The sequence below is a fragment of the Pyxicephalus adspersus genome, chromosome 3 (assembly GCF_032062135.1).
Source record: "Pyxicephalus adspersus chromosome 3, UCB_Pads_2.0, whole genome shotgun sequence".
Classification (NCBI taxonomy): Eukaryota; Metazoa; Chordata; class Amphibia; order Anura; family Pyxicephalidae; genus Pyxicephalus; species Pyxicephalus adspersus.
In genome coordinates this window covers 127,151,631-127,159,081 of record NC_092860.1, presented here as the reverse complement: position 1 = coordinate 127,159,081, position 7,451 = coordinate 127,151,631, and the positions used below count along the sequence as shown (strand labels likewise).

At 41.2% G+C, this 7,451-nt stretch overlaps 1 protein-coding gene across 2 annotated transcripts in view; it reads left to right on the top strand.

Annotated features, from left to right (window-relative positions):
- Positions 1–4,321: 4,321 nt before the first annotated feature.
- Positions 4,322–7,451, top strand: part of KLHL5 (kelch like family member 5) — a 46,926-nt gene continuing 43,796 nt past the window's right edge. For both annotated transcript variants that reach the window (XM_072406323.1, XM_072406321.1), the window contains exons 1-2: positions 4,322–4,413; positions 4,504–4,688. The gene's annotated coding sequence lies outside the window, so the exon portion shown is untranslated. The remainder of the gene's footprint in view (positions 4,414–4,503; positions 4,689–7,451) is intronic.

Below are 7,451 nucleotides of genomic sequence, written 5' to 3'. Positions count from 1 at the left end.
GATCAGAAGGGGAATAATCTTTCAGAATCTTTTTTTTCTAGATTTTCCTCCTTTAAAATTGGGTGCGTCTTATATTCCGGAGCGTCCTATACGGCGAAAAATATGGTAATTAAACTAGGAATTACCTAGAAACATTTTTCAATATAAAGTGACAAAACCCTACCTCCTTACCGAGTTTCTTTTAAGTAAGATTATTTTCAGACTTTGTTACCCACACAAATGAACCAAACTTGTCTAAACACATTTTAGCACACATATAAATGAAACACTGTTTTCAGGCCTATGTCTTAATTTCTGCAGCATGTAATGGGATCTGCCTTTAAAGGTGAAGCAGGCATGATTTTGTTGGGCAGTGTGGCCATGGCTGGAGAATACCTAACCATACAAGATATACCTGTAGCATCAGTCATGTAGGCAGATGTGGTCTTCCTAGGATCCTTGCACCCAGATGGCCACTCAGACCATTCCCAATGGGATTCAGCACTGTGCCAGCCTAGCAACTGTGAACTAATGCCAAGAAATCTGCAGTGACACACTGGAATGCAGCATTTCTTCTACAGTCTGAACTGCAATGAGCTTGATCAGTGAAGGAAATGTTATTCCAATCTTTTGTGGCCCCAGATCTGCTTCACCACTTCCTTACTAACTGCCACTACTACACTAATGCACTTTATATTACAATCCACACATTTATATGAACTTTTGCATTGACATTGCCCCCAATTATTTCTCCACTGCACCCACACACTTTCTCATTGCACCCAAAGATTTCTGATTTAAGTTCCACTAACTTGTCTACTCCACCAATGCATGAATTTATTACCTGCTACTGTAATAGTGCTCCACTATACCTGAGCATTTCCCTGCTGATTGCCACCGTACCACACACGTGTTCCCTGACCATGGAAGCTGCAATCCTCCATTGTATTGACACACCACAAACTTCTGCACAATACACTACATTCCCAAACTGTTAATTCTGTATGTTGCACAGTACATTTATACCACAATGATTTTTTTTTATAATACTGTATTTAATTCCAATGAAGGAGCATGAAGAGAAGAACTTTAATGGTAAATCTTTCAAATTGAAGAGTTAAAGCATGCATGGAAATCTGTATTATGTTGCTTTAACTATATTTTATGCAATCCATACGTCACCCCACCAAGTCTGTCCAATGACATGTCCTGATCAATAAGAGGTAATAAAAATGGTACTACTGTCTGAAGAAAGTGATGTCATTGTTCTCACACATGAGGTTCTTTTGTAGAAACCATTTTTATTCTTTAATAAAGAAAGGGTGGTTCTGCCGCTACCCTAACCCTTCCTCACTATTTTTTTAATCCTTAACTTTCCTGAGTAAGCCGCAAAACTAATGTGTTGCAGGGGGCCCGAGGGCCACACAATCATTGCCAAAGGCCAGGCTGGGTATAAGGATCATACACAGACCTGGGAATCCTCAAAGACTGGGTTGTCAGCTGTGGCTTTTCATCTTGTTTGTTGGTCATTTAGATCAGGGCTGCAGATCTCTGGTTGCAAAAAAGAAATCACAGCTGAAACTACTTGCAAATGCAACTACAGCAGTTCAGTGATGTAAGATTTAATGCAAAGCTCTCCATGTTTTGCATATCAGGTATATTCCTTATGTGCAAAGATCAGATGTCTCAGTGTTATTATACGCATAATGTATTGGCAGGAATTCACTCATCAGAGACTACACTCTATATCAGTGTTTTTCAACCAGGCTTCCGTGGAACCGAAAGGCTAGGGGTTCCTTGAGCAATTTCTGCCTCTCAGGTCAGGTAAACTGAGACCAGTGATCTTTATAGCAACATATCTGTAAGGCTGGCAGTCTTCCCACTGGCCAGCAATGTAAGAGACATTCTTCTCAATGACCACAAAGCCAATGTACTGTGATCTGTAAATAAAGTACCGTATTTTTTGCCCTATAAGACACTCCGGAATATAAGACGCACCCAATTTTAAAGGAGGAAAATCTAGAAAAAAAAGATTCTGAAAGAATATTCCCCTTCTGATCACTCATGTGCCATTCATACCGGTATTCCCCTTCTGATCACTCATGTGCCATTCAAATTCCCTTTCTGATCACAATATGCCTTTCAAATTCCCTTTCTGATCACTCTGTGTCATTCAAAATTCCTTTCTGATCACTCTGTCATTCAAATTCCCCTTCTGATCACTCTGTGCTTTTTTTCCACTGTACGGCAGTTAGGACAGGGAACAGCAGGTGGCGCTGTGCCGGCTTCTTTCGCTCTGCTTTACAGACAGGAGAAGACACGTGCTGCTGCCAGAGAGAAGAGGAGACAGACGCTGCTGCAGCCAGAGACACACGCAGGATCGGGTATGGGGTGAGTATATTATTTTAGTTATTTTATCACACCTTTGTCGTATAGGACGCACTAACTTTTCCCCCCCAGTTTTGGGGAAGAAAAAGTGCGTCTTTACTGCAAAAAATACCGTAAGTTCCATAAAGACCAGAAAGTGATTTTAAGGGGTTCCCCCAATCAGTAGGGATGAGTAGGTCAAACTAGAGATAGGAACTTAAAGCTCCTATCTGCGGAGAGCGATGGCTACTTTTGTCATACCTGATAGTAGCTTCTCAGTGCTGCTGCTGTCTTGTAGCACAGCACAGACATCTCATTATCATAAAGATTTTTTTCCTATTTTACTTTCACACAGAGTTTGTGAGAAAACTACATAGAGGGATTAAATCTATTCCCTGTAAAGTAAACTCTTTGCTATTACACCCAGAACTGAACTATTTCTAAAGTTAGGAAATCTGATTTTAAATCTAGGTTTATATCTGTGTGCCTGTTGTAGTGCGGTGCTTAATATCAGTGGTGGAGGTGGCTAACAGTGGGTCCTGTTGGCTGATAAGAATCTGTGGCCCTAGTACAGTGGCACACTTTGCACCTCCCTGTGCTCACCCCTACCTAATTCTTTTTTAATTTTTACAACAGTGCACATTGGTATGGCTACAACAAACATCCATCACCAAGGTGCATTGTGATGCCTTTCAGATTCAATTAGATTACTCCAATGAGTATTACCATGCATCACATTCACTGCTCAGATATGAACCCGGCAGTATATTATCTTGTATTTATATATCCCCAACATGTTAAACAGTGCTTTACAAAGTTTACAGGTGAACTTCACAAAGCAAATCAGGAGCTTTGCGTCTAGCACATGAATTTTACAAAACTTTTTAAAAGAATAATGTGTAACTCAAGGCTTTTCTAGAGCCGCCCCGACTCTCTGGAATGCTCTTCCTCGTTCTTTTCGGCTTGCTCCTACTTTCTGCTCATTTAAATGAACATTTAAAACCCACTTTATCAAACTTGCCTACCTGCCTTCTTCTGTCTCTCAAACCCTCACTACTTCCCACCACTACATATCTCCCCTCCTATTGTGTCAGACTTCCCCCACCTCCTAGATTGTAAGCTCTTCAGGGCAAGGTCCTCTCCTCCTCCTGTGTCACTGTCTGTATCTGCCTGTCATGTGCAACCCCTACTTTATGTACAGCCCTGTGTAATATGTTGGCGCTATATAAATCCTATATAATAATACGGCAGGTTCACAGCAGCTGGAGGACTCGCATGGCTGTGCTGGTTCGAAAAGAACCGGGGGTTATGATTAATGACAGACTCACCCACTCATTAAAGAACTCCCTGGTTAAATTTGATGATATCTGTAGGCCCTGGATCCCCTTTACCAGTACATGATAGTTGATCTGATAAAATTGTTCTATCATAGATTATGAAGTCTTCCCTTTCCTTTCCTTTGTTCTACAACTTTTTTCTCTATCCTTTTTTTATGGGTATTGTTAAGGGACGCAGCTATAAAAACTGTTCCATTACTTTTTATTTTTACTAACTGTTCACAATAAAGCAATTTCTCAAACCATTTTAATAATTTGGATATGTATTACAATTGTCTGCAATAAAATTCACTGTTGTTAAAACTACATCTGTGACCCAATAAAAATATTGAAATACAAAAAGAACCGGGGTCTGTACACTGAAAAGCTGTTCCCAATACTGCAGCCCCCATTTATTTCCTATGGGAGCTGCCACAAGGAGAACTCTCCATAAGGCTGCATTTCCTAGTGTGAGGAAACAGTGTGAATTGGCATTGACAACATTGTAAAGCAAACACCCAAAGTGACTTCTTGGACCAACTTCAGAGAATCCTCCCTGTCCCCACCCTACTCAGTCACCGCCCCAATAGGTGGTGCTGGCTTATGATTGGATGGCACCGCACAGCTCCGCCCGTAGTGCATTCTGGGAATTGTAGTCTGTTGTTGTCTGGCAAGGAGAACCACATTCAAAGAACTTTTCCTTCCCACAGAAAAAGTACCTAAAAGCCATTACCGAGCAGCGTGCGACAGGGTAAAGTGCTTCTGTGTGTGTAAGGGGGCTTCTTACATAGGTTAGTTCTATAAAGGCTTTAATATTCAATGTTATTCCTTCTTCCTTTAGTGACGTCAAGTGTCCCCGCCCCCTGGGAGATCCCTGGATGGAGTTCCCGGGCGCCGAGCTGTCGCACTGGATGAGCTAGGAGAAGAGGTATGGAGGAAGGAAGACCGCAGCCTCCGAACAGCTCAACACAGACCAAACTACGTGTCCGCCCTGCACAGCCGCCTCCTGGGCTCCCAGACAGCCAGGTACCCCGGGGTCACGTGAGGTTCTACTGATATCCGTCATCCCCGCTAGGGGGGGCCAGTGTGCGCTCATGATGATGATAATAATGATGATGATGGGGGTGATGATGATGATGATGATGATGATGATGATGATGGTGGGTTAGTTCAGTGTTGTGGGTTGTCATTGCAGAACAGTACAAACACTTTCTAAAGCAATCAAATCACTTCTCACATGTAAACATCATCTATTATTATTATTATTATTACATCCTGTATCTGTTTGCTTCTTCATCCTTTTCAGTTTATTAATGCACATTTATGGCTTAATGATCTTTTAACCCTGATAACTTCCCATGTGTTTGGAAAGCAGAGGGCCTATAGAATAAAAAGATCATGCTGCAAATTTTTATGTTGCTTTTATTTGTAGAAATGTAATGAGCTTTAAAGTACTGTTAGCACATGCAATCTCAATGTGATTCTAACCTTTCTTATTCTCAGATGTAAAAGTGAATCATTACTAAATAAGTCGGGCCTCTATGTAAAGCTGGTGTAGCTGTGATATGTTTGTGATGCTTTCTAAAATAAAAACCTTTTAGATTGTAAGCTTTTCAGCTCTCCTGTGTCACTGTCTGTATCTGTCTGTCATTTGCAACCCCTATTTATTGTACAGTGCTGCGTAATATGTTGACTCTATAACAATCATGTTTAACTTCCCAATCCATGAGCCCAAGTGTGTAAAAAAAAAAAAAAAAAACAAGCTGAAAGCGACAATCCTGAGTCATACTCGGGGTAGCTAAAAAAGTAAAAAATAAACATTTACCTGGTCCCATTGGCTTCCTGACACCCTCTGGCCACATCCTAATCCATCGATCTGTCCCCCGGGGAGTGCGTTGACGTTCCCCAGAAGTCTCGGTGACTTAAGCTGCGTACACACGGCAAATTTTTCTCGCCTGATAGTCGGTATCGGCCAATTATCGGCGAAAATCTGCCGTGTGTACAGTCGGTCGTCGTCCATCGTCCGACGACCGTCCTGGCGGATCCATGGACCATGGACGACGACCGATCCTAATGAAAGGGAAGGGGAGAGCGCGCAGCAGGGTGCCGCTCCGTCGCTCTCCCCCTCCCCTCTCCATAGAGCATGAACGGTGCTGTATGTACAGCATCGTTCATGCATGGTGCAGTCTTTTCTCGTTGGAAAGGATCGTGAAAGATCCTTTCCAACGAGAAAAATTGCAGGTGTGTACGCAGCTTTAGGGCTGGTATCTCCAAACAGGGTTTTGTGGAAACCAGGATTCTTCCAGTATTATTGTTAAACAGCATTTATATAGGGCCAACGTATTATGCAGTGCTGTACAATAAATAGGGGTTGCCAATGACAGACAGGTTCTGCCCTAAAGAGCTTACAATCTAAGAGTTCCATGAGCTTTGGCTGATTGTCCTCTCATCTGAGGGTGCCTACATACCTCCAGGTTTGATGCCGGCAGAGGTCGGTAGGATGACATATCGGTGATCTTTTAGCTATCCATAGGGATGACATTTTTTTCTTGATTATCACCATGATGGGGACATTCTTCCTAACATATCTTCCTGAATTCATTTGTCAGGGGTTCCCTGAGATCCAAATTCATGGGTTGCTCTGGGAATGTTTAGCTGTCTACAAAGTTGGCATTTTGTCCAACTTTGTACAGAGAGCATTCTTTTTTTTGATTATCACTAAAATGGGAGTATTCTTTAAAAATATTATTTTATCAGGAGTTCGCACAAATTTAGTGGTTCAGGTTATATTTAGTAAATTTTGCTGCAACTCTGATTCTTAGTCTTAGAGAATAAGGTACAGTATTACCTTTTATTAGCCAGAAAAACATCTGTGTCCCTCTTGATTTACTTTTAAGTTACTAGGGCAAAAGTTTGCCTTAATTCATGGCTAAACTCCAGTAAATGTTTGCTTGAGGTACAAATACTGGGAAAGTAAATTACTAGCATGGTCAGACCAAGGCATAGGCAGAGAAGAAATCCAACCGTGCTGTAGGGGTAAACCTCTCCTGTCTTAGCATTTCCTTGACTATTTCCTGCTCTGCGTCAAAGTGACTGCTCATTTCCTGCAGGCGAAATCGCTGAAGCTCTGCTGTCAAGTTTACAGCCACATAGAGCGCAGCAGATCAGCACTTTACCCATTTTTTTCAATAAAGTTTTTTATCTTCATATTATTCATTATATTTTTGTTTAACTCACTCTGATTCTATTTTTTTCTATCCATAATATCAACTTTTTTTGTAGCACCTTGTTCAAAACGCTTTGTGCAGGAAACACCATTTCAGTTCCTTTTATGAAGGGGAGAATCAGAGTGTGAATTGCACTTTGAGTTATAATCTACTTTGATACCTAAATGTAAGGATTTTTTTAAAATGCTTTTTAGATGTTAATTATTTCTAAATTACAATTATTTAAAAAATGTTGCCACAAATTCTCCAATTCTGTATGGTTTTCAAATAACTAAAAGTTCCAGCTGCGGCTGCTGTCATTTCTGTAACAACACCCCCCCTGTTGTGTGATATTTCCCCCACTTTCTAGATTGTGAGCTCTTCAGGACAGGATTCTCTCCTCCACCTGTGTCACTGTCTGTATCTGTCTGTCATTTGCAACCCCTATTTATGTACAGCGCTGCCTAATTTGTTGGTGATATATAAATCTTGTTTGTTGTTGTTGTTATTATTATTATTAACCACCTGAGCGTTACACTGATGTCTAGATTTCTGTACCAAAAGCGTTACAGGTTTTCATGAA